The 15132-nt window shown below is 38.4% G+C and overlaps 1 pseudogene; it reads left to right on the forward strand.

The window, feature by feature from the left end:
* Window positions 1-374: 374 nt before the first annotated feature.
* On the forward strand, window positions 375-752 carry LOC132683332 (cytochrome b-c1 complex subunit 7 pseudogene; annotated as a pseudogene).
* Window positions 753-15132: the final 14380 nt, after the last annotated feature.

Raw genomic sequence — 15132 nt, forward strand, 5'->3', positions numbered from 1 at the left:
GTTATCAATTAGCATAAGCTTGAAAAGAAGCACTGGCCCACATGTTGGCTGGGTAATAAATTTACACCAAAATCACAGAGGAATAAACGGAAAATCCAGCAAAACAGCTTAATGAAACTTGGCAGCAAGCATGAAATAAAAATGTCCTGCTCCTCTTTTGAAATCTATTTTTTGAGGACACTTACAAGCTGCTGGTATTACTTGGAGTGCAGCCATAAGCAAAACCAAAGAACAGAGCAAAGGAGTAGGGAAGGAAAGAAGTTAGCTGGCCAGTAGGCTCTAGGTTCACTTGGTTAGTTTTGCTCAAAACTACTAAGTCACTGACCTTTGTCATTTAGTTTAATACATTAGTCTTTTAAGAGTCTCAGGTCAAAATGGGGAGCTGGCCTGCGGTTGCAGCATCAAGCCAGTGGCTGGAGGGTATTTGAAAATGGTATTACAATGCTGCAGGGTTCAATAAACTGGGACTAACGCAAGATGATACAACATATGAGAATGATGATGTGAAAGAGGCCATAAGAAGGCTTCCTGAGAACCTTTATAACTACAGGATGTTTCGCATTAAGAGAGCACTGGACCTGACCATGAGGCACCAGGTCTTGCCTAAAGAGCAGTGGACAAAATATGAGGAGGATAAATTCTACCTTGAACCATATCTGAAAGAAGTTATTCGGGAAAGAGAAGAATGGGCAAATAAATAATCATGGAGTTGATATCTGTGGTTGCAGCTGCCCTCAAATATTTTTAAGAAGTTGGGTAAACCCGAAATGTACAATTTGGAATTATTTGAGCTGCAATGTTATTACTTTAAATAAATGTCTATTGTAATTATTAAAAAAAAATACATTAGTCTTTTAAGAATATATCTAACAGTTGAACCCAAAGAAAACTCAAAGGTTTGATATGTTAATGATAGAATTTAAGAGAGTATGACACTTGAGACTTACAGGTAGGAACTTCCTTGTTAAGACCTCTTATACCCTGACACTCCTTTTAGATTTAAAAAACAAAGCTCAAACTTGATTGTAAGTTTTCAATAAAAGTTCTCCCAACACTCATTCTAAAAGAAAACCACAAGATTCCATCTGTCATATTCTGACTTTACCACAGTCCATTCCTCTTTGGTAATCCGTAAGCTTTTCTCTGATGCCAGACTGTGCAGACTCAAATCTCAGTTCTGCCACTTACTAGCTGAACCACTTGGGGCAAAGTACTGAACCCTTCTTTTATCACTTACTAGCTGTATAACCTCGAGTAAGTGATTTAAACCTCTTCTGCCTCAGTTTCCTCATCTAAATGGAGATAATACTATTACCTACCTCACAAAGTTTTTGTTAAGGATTACATAAATTAACGTATATTAGGCACTTAGAATGATGCCTGACATGTAGTAAAAGCCGTTTGCCGTTATTATTTCCTCTTTAGAATAGACATCCTGTAGGTCTGTAATCTCAACAAGAGTTGGTGATGCAAATACTAACCATAAGCCCCAGGAACAACAGAAGATAATGAGAAAGCAATGTTAAATCACAAATTCCACATTCCATCCAGCAGTTTTAACCAGTGAGCTGCAGTTTCACTTTTTCTCCTTTGATCACCCTTTTGATCTAGAAATACAAGAAAGGTGGTGAACTTGAAAGGCAAACAGCAAGAAGGAGGAAGCGGGGGAAATAAGCTGGTGGACTTTAGACTGGACAGTCAGCTCCCTTAGTGTGGAAAGCTTCACCTGCCCCAGTGCTGCTCTGACATGGTTCCACCTTTTCCTTCCCTACTTCCTGGCCACATAAGCATGGAGAAATGGAGAGAACCCTACGCTGGGACTGGCAAACTCCCAGAGCCATCAGATGTAGAAAAAAGGGCATGAATTGGAATCAGCCCTCTCGTCTGTCTGTGGCTCTGTCACACACCTTTGAGTGTCCTAGGGTGGGTCACCTGAATTCTCCTGGTTTACTTCATCTTCAGAACGAATAGAGAAAACCTATGCTAAGTACCTCATGTGAAAATAAATTGAAATAAGGCATGTGAAAGCATTGTGAAAAGTATAAAGTACTATAAAAAGTTTCATTAATGAAGGATTTGAATTACTATAGTTTTCTCTAATGTTAACAGATACTATACACAAAAAAAAGGTTCTATTATCAAATTAGCTTAGCAAATGCTGGGTTAAGAAAATTCACCAGATTTCTCTACTTAGGATAGTGGTCCCGAACCCTAGATCTAATATGCCTTTGGTGAAAACGTCTATCTTTGTAACACCTCCTTTACACCCTGAAACAAAATTCATAGACATATCCTACATAAACAATTTCCAAAAGGACCACCACCAACAAAATATGTATTTTAATATATAAATTCTTGGGGCGCCTGGGTGGCTCAGTCAGTTGAGCGTCCGACTTCAGCTCAGGTCACGATCTCGCGGTCCGTGAGTTCGAGCCCCGCGTCAGGCTCTGGGCTGATGGCTCAGAGCCTGGAGCCTGCTTCGGATTCTGTGTCTCCCTCTCTCTCTGCCCCTCCCCCATTCATGCTCTGTCTCTCTCTGTCTCAAAAGTAAATAAATGTTAAAAAAAAATATATATATATATATAAATTCTTGGGAATAACTAAACCAAAAGACATAAGTCAGACACTTGTATGGAGAATCACGTGAATATGACAGTTCAAACGGGGCTACAAAGTTGTGCTGCATCAGTGACTCAAATACAACCAGTTGTGTTTGCTCACGGTGTGCTTTTCTGAAATAAATAATTCTTGGCAAAGCTCCAAACAAAATACAATCTTCCCTTGACTGACATGGTCATTCATTATAGTCCTAAGACATTCAATGTCTATTATAAAATCACAACTACTTTGTATTTATATGTAAAATGGAGATAGGTCCTCAGCTTAATTATAAACAGATTTTTCAGCTATATGACAATAAATGACAAGAGTAAGTTCCAGACAGCCAGAGATAATTCTTGCTTTTGTGGGACTGTCTGTGCAATGCAAGCTAGCTAGTGTCCATAACCTCTAGGCCAATCAGTATGACAATAAAACACTCCCAGAAATTTATAATTTATAAAATACTCCCTAGGGGACAGTACCACTCCATTGAGAATCACTGTTACAGTCTTTAACATGACAATGTGACCTACAAAGAAGGAAACAGCAGAATATGTAACAACAGAACGCTTTTTTTCTCTTGCTTAACAACAGAACACTTTTCTTTCCCAAGAAAGTCAGTCTAGGAAGACTATCGTTTCACTAATCACACTTTGGGAAATATTGGTATCGATAATTTTTTAAAAAGAAGATTCAATAGAGAAAGCCTATGAAGTAACCTGCCACAAGTGAACATCAGTAAGAAGGCTCCAGAGATATGTTTTCCAGGAAAGTCTGATGCTTGGCTGGACCTCTCAATTTGTTACACACTTGGGTCCTTGGGCTTTGCAAGCAATAGTAATAGACTGGCACCAAACAGAAATTTCAGGAAAAGACTTTTATTGGGGCTTATGCTCTAGCACAAGGGAGATAGCACAAAGGAAAGGGTCCTTCAGGTTGAATTCCCAAACAAAGGCCAGGGAAAGTTTTCAAAATGGCTAAGACAGAAAAGGAGTGCAAGCTAAGCATGTAGGGGCAGGGCGAGATATATAAAGTTGGGCGCACAGGCACAATGGGTAGCATATGCTTCCTCATGCATCTCATGTCTCATTAGCATTTTAAATCTCCACCCTGGGGTGTGATTTTTAGTATTATAAAGAGGGAAAAAATTGGTGAAAGGTTAGCACTGGGGCCCACCTAGGTATAGACTGGTTTGGTAGTCACCAGTCTTCACAGTCAAGTCTCTCCTTTGGTAAGCATCCTGCTTCCACATTCCTGCAAGATGTACTGTCAAAGGGCATAGTGTTTGCGCCATCAAGGAACCTGGGTTTTGCAGTCAGGATAGAGGGAAGGTGAGTCCAGTCCCTGCTCTATCTCAAATGTATTGATAATACAGGAAAAAAATGTCATCTCTCCAAAAACAAGAAAGAGGGAGCTCATGGAAACTTTTCTAAGACACCCAGACATCACAGACACAGAGCCTGAGTTTCATTACTGCCATTCAGGATAAATGGTATGAAAGTTTAATATTTGGAGTCCAACCTGTTGCTTGGAAGTCACTTTTATGGTGCTTGGGCATATTAATTCATAAATTTATTTTTCAAGGCTTGTAAATTTCTCTTATGTTCATTTCCCAAAAGGAAATGGGATTTCTAGCTCAGTCCAGTGAATGAGATGGATAATGATTGCTATTTTTTTCATTATCAATTCAATATATACAATTAAAACAATGAAATACTTACTTCCATTATTTTCCCAAACTGTAGATTTTGTAAGCATTGAAACGTATGTTTAGATTGTAGTCTACATTTTAGATTTTAGATTTTACTTCCCAAAAGCTCTAACTCATAACTTAATGACTATTAGAAAAATAAATGAAAGCCTCACTATTCAGGGCCTACCAAGGCTAAAAATGCCCCCATCTCTACCTAAAGTGGAAGAAACAGACTACAGTAAATAATTATAGAGCAATTAGGTGAATGCTATTAGCTATAGGACCACACAGCAAAACACCTCACCCAACCTAGAGCCTCAGAAAAAGTTTCTTGAAGACTAATTAGTAGGGAGTCAGAATTACCTCCTTAATTACATGGACAATACATTTTTAAGATTTTAAGAGAAGTGTGAGAATAATGCTTCCGATTTTATAAATACTTAGTGTGCACTGGTGCCATCTGGTGGACATTAACTAAAGCTAAAATTATTATTTTAAAGAATTTGGGGCTTCCCTCATTTTTTTTTTTAAAAAGCAGAGAAATACATTTATATTACTTTGCAAAAAAATATGTCTTATAGTTTCTGTAACTTGGGGACCAATATATCAATTCACTCCTAGGTTTTCCCTATCAACCTAATTCAGGTCACTTACTACATGGCCACACCTCATCTTCATCCAGATTTGTGAATGGGCTAAGTTACCACATTATAGGTAAAATAAGTACTTGACAGTGGTGTAGCAAAAGAAATTCAAATGAATTGGGCAACAAAAGAGCACAAGTTATTTCCATATTTTTATTTTTTATTTTTAATGTTTATTTATTTTGGGAGAGAGAGAGCAAAAGAGAGAATGAGTGGCGGAGCGGCAGAGAAGACAGGGAGAGAGAGAATCTCGAGCAGGCTCTGTGATGTCAGTGCAGAGCCCGACGTGGGGCTCAAACTCAAAACCTGTGAGATCATGACCTGAGCCAAAATCAAGAGTGAGACGCTCAACTGACTGAGCCACCCAGGCACCCCTTTCCATATTTTTAAATTCATCCAAAGGTTTTTAGAGAAAAGACTTACTTAAAAAGTCTAAATTATGGGGGCACCTGGGTGGCTCAGTCAGTTGAGCATCTGGCTTTGGCTCAGGTCATGATCTCGCAGTTTGTGAGTTCAAACCCCACATAGGGCTTCCTACCAGCATGCAGCCGGCTGCAGATTCTTGGTCTCCCTCTCTCTCTCTGCCCCTCCCCCACCCTTTCTCTTTCAAAAATAAATATTAAAAAAAAGTCTAAATTATGGATATCAATGGTCCTGCTAAAACAAGACCCAGAGAAGCAAACCTTAAGGAGAAAGAAATTATAACTACATCAGCATTAAATATTTCTGCTTAATGAAGGACATTGTTTGCAAATTTAACAAGTAATACAATGAGATATCTATAATGTCTGAAACCAGCAAGGGCTATTTACACAATACCTTTCTTTAAATCAACACAAGGCAGAAAAACCAAAGAAAGGAAAGAATATGAATAAGCACTGACTAAAAAAGAAACAAAAGTATATTCAATATATATCAAATAAATATAATTAAAATGAGATATCACTTTACACTTATCAGACCGGCAAAAAAATATTTATAAAGGATATTAGCAAGGGCTAGTGAAAATGTGAGGAAACAAAAGCCCTCAAGTATTCTGTTGGAAAGAAGTCTGGCAGTACTTAGTTAAGTATGCATATATTCTTATTCATTTTTATTTATTTTGAGAGAGAAAGAAAGAGAACAGTGCAGGAGGGCAGAAAGAGAATCACAAGCAGGCTCTGAGCTGTCAGCACAGAGCCCAACGTGGGGCTCGATGTCATGAACCATGAGATCATCACCTGAGCCAGAATCAAGAGTCAGAAGCTTAACCACTGAGCCACCCAGGAGCCCCTACTTATTTTTATTTTGAGACAGAGAGACAGCGTGAGTAGGAGGGAGGGTCAGAAGGAGAGAAAGAGAATCTTAAGTAGGCTCTCAAGGTGGAGTCTGATGCAGGGCTTGATCCCACAACATTAGGATCATGACCTGAGCCAAAATCAAGAGTAGGATGCTCAACCAACTGAGCCACCCGGGTACCCCTAAGTATGCATATATTCTATAACCCAACAGTCATGTGCCTGGGTGTATCAGTTACCTATCGTTGTGTAATAAATTACCCCAAGATTTAGAGGCTTAAAATGACAAACATTTATCATCTCAAAGATTATGTGGGTCAGGAATCTAGATGTGGTTTGGCTGAGTGCCTCTGAGTTTGAGTTTCTCAAAAGACTACAGTCAAAGGTGAGGTGGGGGTTACAGTTATCTCAAGTTAAGTGGAGAATTATGTTTCCAAGCTTGCTTACATAGCTGTTGGTCAGAGACATAAGTTCCCTGCCACATAGACCTCTCCATAGGGCAGTTCACAACATAACAGCTTGTTTCCCCCAGAGAAGAGACAATGAGAAATGGCAAGCAAGACAGAAGTCACAGATCTTTGGTAAACTACTCAGAGGTGACATCTCATCACTTTTGCCATATTCTATTCATTAGAAAAGAATCACTTGGTCCAGCCCATATTAAAGGGGAGGAATTTAAACAAGGACATGAATATCAGGGGGCAAGGACCATTGGGAGCCATTTTAAAGGCTGCCCACCACACTGGGTATATATCCCAGAAGCTCTCAACAGATCAATAATGAAACAGGAATGAAGCTGTTCACTGTAGTACTGTGTGAAAGTTGTAGGCAAATTAGATGCCCATCAATGAGAAAATAGATGAGAAGAGAAAATGTGATACAAACATATGGAAAAATAACATGCAAATGAGGAAGGATGAACCAAATTTCTATGCAGCAACATGGATCCACTTCAAAAACATAATGCTGAGTGTAAAAAAGTAAAGCACAACAGACTTTATTTAAATTTAACCCGTGGGGGTGCCAGAGTGGCTCCATCAGTTAAGCATCCAACTTCAGCTCAAGTCATGATCTTGCAGTTTGTGGGTTTGAATCCCCATCAGGCTCTGTGCTGACAGCTTAGAGCCTGCAGCCTGCAGGCTACTTCAGATTCTGTGTCTCCCTCTCTCTGCCCCTCCCCTACTCATGTTCTTTCTCTCTCAAAAATAAACAAATAAATAAATTTAACCCACGAATGATATTATATATCTTTCAAGAATTTCAATGTATCTACATAAGAGTATGGGAGGTAGGACATATGAGACATGGGTGACAAAGGGAGAAAACAGTGGACATGATGATTTCCATGAACCAAAATAAACATGCCACAAAATGAGTATAATCAATTCAATTCTGTGGTTCTAAAGGCATTAAAAAAGCCCAAAAGTAAAGACAGAAGTAAAACTAATGCATCCCTCCATGGCTATGCTCCAGTCTCCGGTTCTCCTTCTACAGATACCCAGTTACTGATTATAAAAGGTATATATGTGGTTGAGACACCTGGGTGGCTCAGTCAGTTGAGCATCTGACTCTTGACTTCTGCTCAGGTCATGATTCCAGTGTTGTGGGATCAAGCCCCACGTTGGGCATGGAGCCTGCTTGGGATTCTCTCTCTCTCCCTCTGCCCTTCTCTCCAGGTCATGCTCTCTCCTAAATACATACATACATACATACATACATACATACATAGTACTGGCTATTTAAAAAAAAAATCTATGCAGTGCATATGTATCAAGTCTTTGTATACATTAGTTACCCACTGGTTTTCACTTTACCTACCCTTCTATATGCTACTCTGAACATCAAACTATATTTCTATGCTCTCTTGCCAGGTGGCTTCCATTAGACAGACATGAAAGGAACTGAGGAAGCTGAAGGAAGAGAAAGGTTCGGACTCCCAATGTGTGACAGCTGTGGGCAGGCACTCTTGCTGCTACGGGAACGGAGTGATTCCAGATGAGCAGCCGGGGCAGAGGCAACACGCTTCGGTTAAGTGTCATGTCTTCAGCAGATCCAGGCCTACCTCTGAGTACAGCAAGAGGTCAACACAAATGGCTGCAGCATGTGATCTTCCTTTTCACCACTCCAGCCCCACTTGTCTTCCTTTTGGCACTTCTAGCCCCTTTATGTCAGTACACAGTACAAACCATCTGAAAAATACCACTTTTCTATTAGCCTCATAATAGGACCCTCTAGTTTTAAACAACTGAATTCCCATTTTACAAATGAGAAGATTCAGCAGAGAAATGACTTACTTGCCTGACTCACAGCTGGGATATGAACCTAGGATGGATATCTGGCTCCTGAGCCTATACAATTTCTAGTGTTCTTGCTTGACTGGAAATTCTAAAACCATAGACAATGGAGGAAAAAGTAGAGGAAATTGGTGATGTTATCATCACATAATTAGGTTAGAGTCCAAAGCCAGGGGCTATTAGATGACTTTATTCCTCAAACCAGTAAGTCTCCACCCAACTCTTCTGAGCTTCAGTTTATTCCCAAATACCTGACAGCAAAAGAAAATGCTACTGCAAATGTGAGCACATTCACAGCTCTGAACACTTCTATTAGAAAGAAACTGCTTTTAATTTCCTGACACAGAAATTTCTCTGGATTGTCAAAACTGAAAAGCATTAGCTCTGTTAGTTGCCTTCTCCCTCAAAATAACCTCCCATAAGCTGAGGCCCTTCTTCCCTTTTGCTAATATCAGCAATAACAAAAGAAAAAATGGGTTCTTTTGTGAGACTTTTCTAAATAAGTTCCACTAGACAGAACTGAAACAACACACACACACACACATACTCTCTCTCTCATCACTTTAACTTTTCTCTAAGGACCATCTCAGATTATCAAAGATGAATAAATTGCCCAATAAAATATGTGAACATTCCCTCAAACAAATGACCTGATAGCAGCAAAGAATTATTTCTTTTCCTAATATTAGCTCTTCTACATGGCAATGCTTTTGATCCTTAAATTTTAATTCTGAAATAATTATATACTCATAGGAAGTAGCAAAAACAAAAAAAGTACAGGCAGATAATGTGAATTTTTCACCCAGACTCCCACCATGGTAACATCTTGCATAATTTTTAGAAAATTATAGGACCAAAACCAGGAAACTGACGCTGACATAATTCACAGAGTTCATTCAAATTTTATAAGTTTCATAAGCATTTGTGTGTGTGTGTGTTGTGTGTGTTCACATGTGTACAATTTTATCACGTGGGTAATTTCATGTAATCATCATCACAACCAAGAACTGTTTCATCACCAAGAAGCTCTCTTGTGCTACTCCATTACAGCCACACCCAGCTCCACACACACACCCCCCATCCCTAAACCCTGGCCATCACTAAACTGTTCTCCATCTCTATTAATTTGTTTCAAGAATGTTCCCTAAATGGAACCATACAATATGAAACCTTTTGAGATTGTTTGTTTTCACTCAGCATAATTCCCTTGAGATCCATTCAGGTTGTTCTATCAATAGTTCATTCCTTTATACTGATAAATAATATTCTATGGTATGAATGTACAAGTATGTTTATAGCAATGATATTTAATTTTCTAAAAAATGCTTTTCCTAACAAAATACTGCATGAAAACCAAATGTCTAAATAAAAATGAAGCTGCTCAGCCTGACAACAGTCAGGAAAAACTGGAGCTAGATCATCTTAACCTTCCCCATCTGCCCAAGGCACCTTCCAGAGCACTATTTAAAACCATTAAAACCTATAATACAGAAAGGAGAATATATATGGGGATGAACCCAGAATAGGTTTTGTACTCACTCAGATTAAGTGTGAAAATAGGAGTGACAGTCAGGCTGCTCTAAGGGAATCTTTAAGAGTACATCTACTGTCACCTGAAATCTAACCCTAATTAAGCAAGTGGGGAAAAGGGAGGTTGCCTATTTCTATAAGAAAAAGTATTATCCAGGGCACCTGGGTGGCTCAGTCGGTTAAGCGGCCGACTTCGGCTCAGGTCATGATCTCGAGGTCTGTGAGTTCGAGCCCTGAGTCAGGCTCTGTGCTGACAGCTCGGAGCCTGGAACCTGCTTCAGATTCTGTGTCTCCCTCTCTCTCTAGCCCTCCCCTGTTTGCGATCTGTCTCTTTCAAAAATGAATAAATGTTAAAAAAAATTTTTTTTAAAAAGAAAAAGTATTATCCATCAAAAACTGCTTAGTGAAACAAATTTTAAAGACCAAAGATTATCAGTTAGTTACTGCCAATAATGCTGCATAAGAAACCACTCCAAAACTCAAAAGCTTAATAATAATCACTTAATCTCCACTCATGGGTTTATCAGCCATTTAGGATGACACTGCCTTTAAATGTTCGATTCTGAGCCAAGTTGGGGAAGGCAGGGACTACTACCCAGGGCATATTCTTCTCATGGTGATGACAGAAGGACAAGAGCACAAATGCAAATAAGCTAAAGCATTTTAATCTTACCTTCTTACCATGTTTGCTAACATCCCAAGTCACAAAGTCAAATCTAAAGTTAAGGGGCGAAGAAATACATTCCACCACCATGAATAAAGGGCAAGTATAAAGCTATATATTACTACAGAGAAATTAAGAATTGTGACCAAGAATTCAATGTACCACATACACAAAGACTTGCTATCTCCCAAAATATTTCCTCCATCAGAATATGCCTCTGATTAAGACTCTGATCCCCCCAAAAAATGAAAACACTGTCAGGGGTAACACTTTATTCCCTATGAAAAGAGAAATGGCAAACATGACCACGGAAGGCAAAGAGTAAGAGATTGGGGGAACAGCCCCAAACTTCTTGCTATTCTACATATTTACCTAGGATCAGAGTTTGTCTATCTATTCTCAAAGTACAAAGACAAAATGCCACAGTGAAACTCTACAATCAAAATACAAACTTTTTTAAAGATCCTCTTTGAAGTCACAACTCCACATTCCAGACCATTCGGAGTATTACCACCCCAGAAATCTGTCTGGTAACATTCCAGGGAGACTTGTACAGTACTTGTTTACACTGACACCCTTAAAGCCAGATGAACATTGATTTATCTTAGCCTCTATTAAGTAGTCAGCCCTTCAACATTATTCTGATCCAAATATACAAACACAGGAAAACTACCACACATATTTGGTACTTCTTGATTACCGCCCAATAAATTTCCTTCTGATTACAGTATACCTTCTCTGTATAGGTCCTGTGTCCACATGATTATTTACAGATACCATTTGTGCTATTATATACAATGAAATACCCTGGAGGAAGAAAATTTACTGTGTTAAACTGAACAGTCTATGTTAGCACTATAAAATCAGAATTCTGTGGCTAATTAGCACTATACAGATAAAAATTTACCAAAGTTTAGAATTAGATGCAGGTCCTACTTGCATAAATAAAATGAAGTCTTTTTTTTTTTAATTTTTTTTTTTAATGTTTTTATTTATTTTTGAGGCAGAGAGAGACAGAGCATGAGCAGGGGAGGGGCAGAGAGAGAGGGAGACACAGAATCCAAAGCAGGTTCCAGGTTCTGAGCTGACAGCACAAAGCCCGATGTGGGGCTTGAACTCACAAACGGCGAGATCATGACCTGAGCTCAAGTCGGACGCTTAACCGACTAAGCCACCCAAGCGCCCCAATAAAATGAAGTCTTGAACAACATAAACAACTCTCCCTACAAATCCCATTTACCATCTCTCCAATGCCATTAAGATCTGGTTTCCTATCTTATGGACAGACTTGTAAGGAATTAAAGCCAAACTATACCCAACAAAAATTTCTACCCATTTTTCGAAGTATTCAAAAATCAGATAGTATTAACTACGTATTTGAGGACCTATGCATTGTGCTATATCTGCACTGCACTAAAGAAATGTAGTCTAGTTAGAAAGACAAAATACATAAATAGTAATAAAAACTTAGGAAACAAATAAAAACTAACCAAGTAGGACAGATAGTAACTGCTACAAAAGTTCAACAGATCAATATGAATTGGGCCTCATCTGAGTTAACCTAGAAATCATTAAGTGAAAAGAAAGAACATGTAAAACATCAAGAATAGAATATAAAAGAGATACTCTCATAAACTGTACCCCATGGAAGGTATATTTCTGGAAAGAATTTTGTAATATGTCCTAAGATTCCTATATACTCTTTGACACAGTCATTTCCTAAGAAAATAATGAGCAAAATGGACAGATGTTTATGGGGGGTAGGCGGAGAAAACCAACCTGGAAATGCCCAACTTCAAAGACTAACTAATCAAATGGTGGTGGTATTATCAGTCTATCAACTGGCTAATGCCACAGCAATGCTGTACAATGACCACAAATCCTGGGGCGCCTGTTCTCACAGCTATGATAGAGGCCCAAGCCCTCTTGAAGCCTAAACTCAGAACTTCCACCTCCTTCTAATCACCAAAGCCCAGAGCAAAAAGGCACTACCTACAAAGTTACATCAGGGGTCAGCAAACTACAGGCCATAGGCAAAACGTGGCCCACAGTCTTTTTTTTTTAAGCTTTATTAGAATATAGTCACTCCCTTTTATTTACATATTGGCTATGGCTCATTCATGCTACTATAGCAAAGTGATTGTGACAGAGACCATTAGACTGCAAAGTCTTAAATGTTTATTATTTGGTCCTACGCTACAGGATAAAAGTTGTGAGTGAAGAATTAGGACTATTTTTGCAATCTGGCAGTGGAATATTGGTTTATTATTATATATATTTAAGAATTTTTAATGGCGAGGATGCCTGGGCAGCTCAGTCAGTTAAGCATCAGACTTCTGCTCAGGTCACATTCTCACAGTTCATGACTTTGAGCTGCATCGAGCTTTCTGGTGTCAGCACAGAGCCCACTTTGGGACACTCTGTCTCCCTCTCTCTCTGTCCCTCCCCCACTGGTTCTCTCTTTCTTCTCTCTCAAAATAAATAAATAAACTTAAAAAAAAAAAAAGGCAGTGAAATATGCAATTGAAATAAACATTGGAAACATTCTTTTAAAAAAAAAAGAATTTTTAATGGCTTGGAAAAGACATAAAATAGTTAAGAAGTAAAAGAAGGTTTAAAAAAGTATATAGACAGTATGATCTCACCTCTACATAATCATGTATAAGTACGTGTATTACATATAAATAATTCATATACATATATTATTTTCATATATTTTTTAAAGACAAGGCACAGATTGGGAAAATACTTGCAAGACACATCTGATAAAAAGGACTTGTATCCAAAATACACAAGAAATCTTAAAACTCCACAATAAGAAATCAAACAACCAGGTTTAAAAATGGGCCAAAGATCTGAATAGACAACTCATCAAAGATACACAGATGGCAAATAAGCATATAAAAAGATGTTCATCACGTGTCATCAGGGGACTGTAAATTAAAGTAACAATGAGACACCACCACCTATTATAATGGCTGAAATCAAAAAAACTGACAATACCAAATGCTGATAAGAATGCAGAGCAACAAGAACTTTTTTACATTGCTGGTGGGAATGCAGAATGGTACAGCCACTTTGGAGGACAGTTTGGCAGCCTCTTCCAAAACTCAAGATAGTATTACCACAAGATCCAGCAATCAGGCTCCTAGGTATTATCCAACTGATTTGAAAACTTATGTTTATACAAAAACCTGCATAGGGAAGTTTATTGCAGCTTTATTCGTAAGCACCAAAAGCTGGAAGTAACCAAGATGAATGGATAGGTGAATAAACAAAGTATGGTACATCTATACTATGGGGTATACTCAACAATAAAAAAATAAACTAGCAAGCCACAAAAAGAAAGAACATTAAAGACATACTGCTAAGTGAAAGAAGCCAGTATGATAGGCTACATGTTATGTGATTCCAATTATATGACACTCTGGAAAAGGCGAAACTACAGAGACAATAAAATGATCAATGGTTGCCAAGGACTTGGGGTTCAGGATGAATTGGTAAAGTGCAGGGGATTTTTAGGGCTGTAAAATTATTTGGTATGATACTATAATGGTTGATTCAAGACATGAACTTTGAAAGCCCACAGGACTTCATAGTACAAATAATGAATCTCCCTATATGCAAATTTTGAAAAAGCATTTAAGTCAGGGGATTGAAAGACTGTGACAAATAACTGTATTACAAATATATGAAACAAGCTCACTGAAGGGGATGGGGAGAAGGTGCTGATCTAAGTAATGCTAAAAATGAGTACAGTCTGTAAGACTAAGGCAAGGGAACCATACATAAAACACAAGGTTTTTTATGGGACACAGGTGTGTAGTAGAATTGAGTAATTAAGTAAACGGATGGCAGATGATGGGAACAATGGCCAAAGTTATAACAATTCAAACAAAATAAAGTAGCATTAGATAATAACCCAAAATATAATAAAGGTATTCATGAATCCATATTGCTATAAATAAATGACTGAACAAATTAGTACATGGGAGAAAAGAGACAAATCTTCCATACAGAAGAGTTCCAAATAATTTATACAGATATCCCACCTTCAAGGAGGGGCAGTATGACTCACTACTTCTTAGGTATAGGCCGTGCAGAGTGACTTCCTTCTGAAGTGCACATTATGGAAAGGGGGGAAAAAGAGTATAGCGGAGAAATGACAAGCACTACCTCAGTCAGGTGATGAAGGCCAACATCAACAGTGATAAATCATGTTGCCAGTATATGCCCTTGATAAAATGTTATGAAAATAGCGTTTTGCCTGTGGTCTTCCTCCCAATAACCCATAATCCCAGTCTTAGGGGGAAAACATTAAATTCCAATGGTACGGTATCCTACAAAATATTTGATGAATACTCCTCAAAACTGTTAAGGTCCTCAAAAACAAGGGAAATCAAAGAAAGAGACACTGCCAAGAGGAGAC

The sequence above is a fragment of the Panthera onca genome, chromosome C2 (genome assembly GCF_046562875.1).
Source record: "Panthera onca isolate mPanOnc1 chromosome C2, mPanOnc1 haplotype 2, whole genome shotgun sequence".
NCBI classification, from domain to species: Eukaryota; Metazoa; Chordata; class Mammalia; order Carnivora; family Felidae; genus Panthera; species Panthera onca.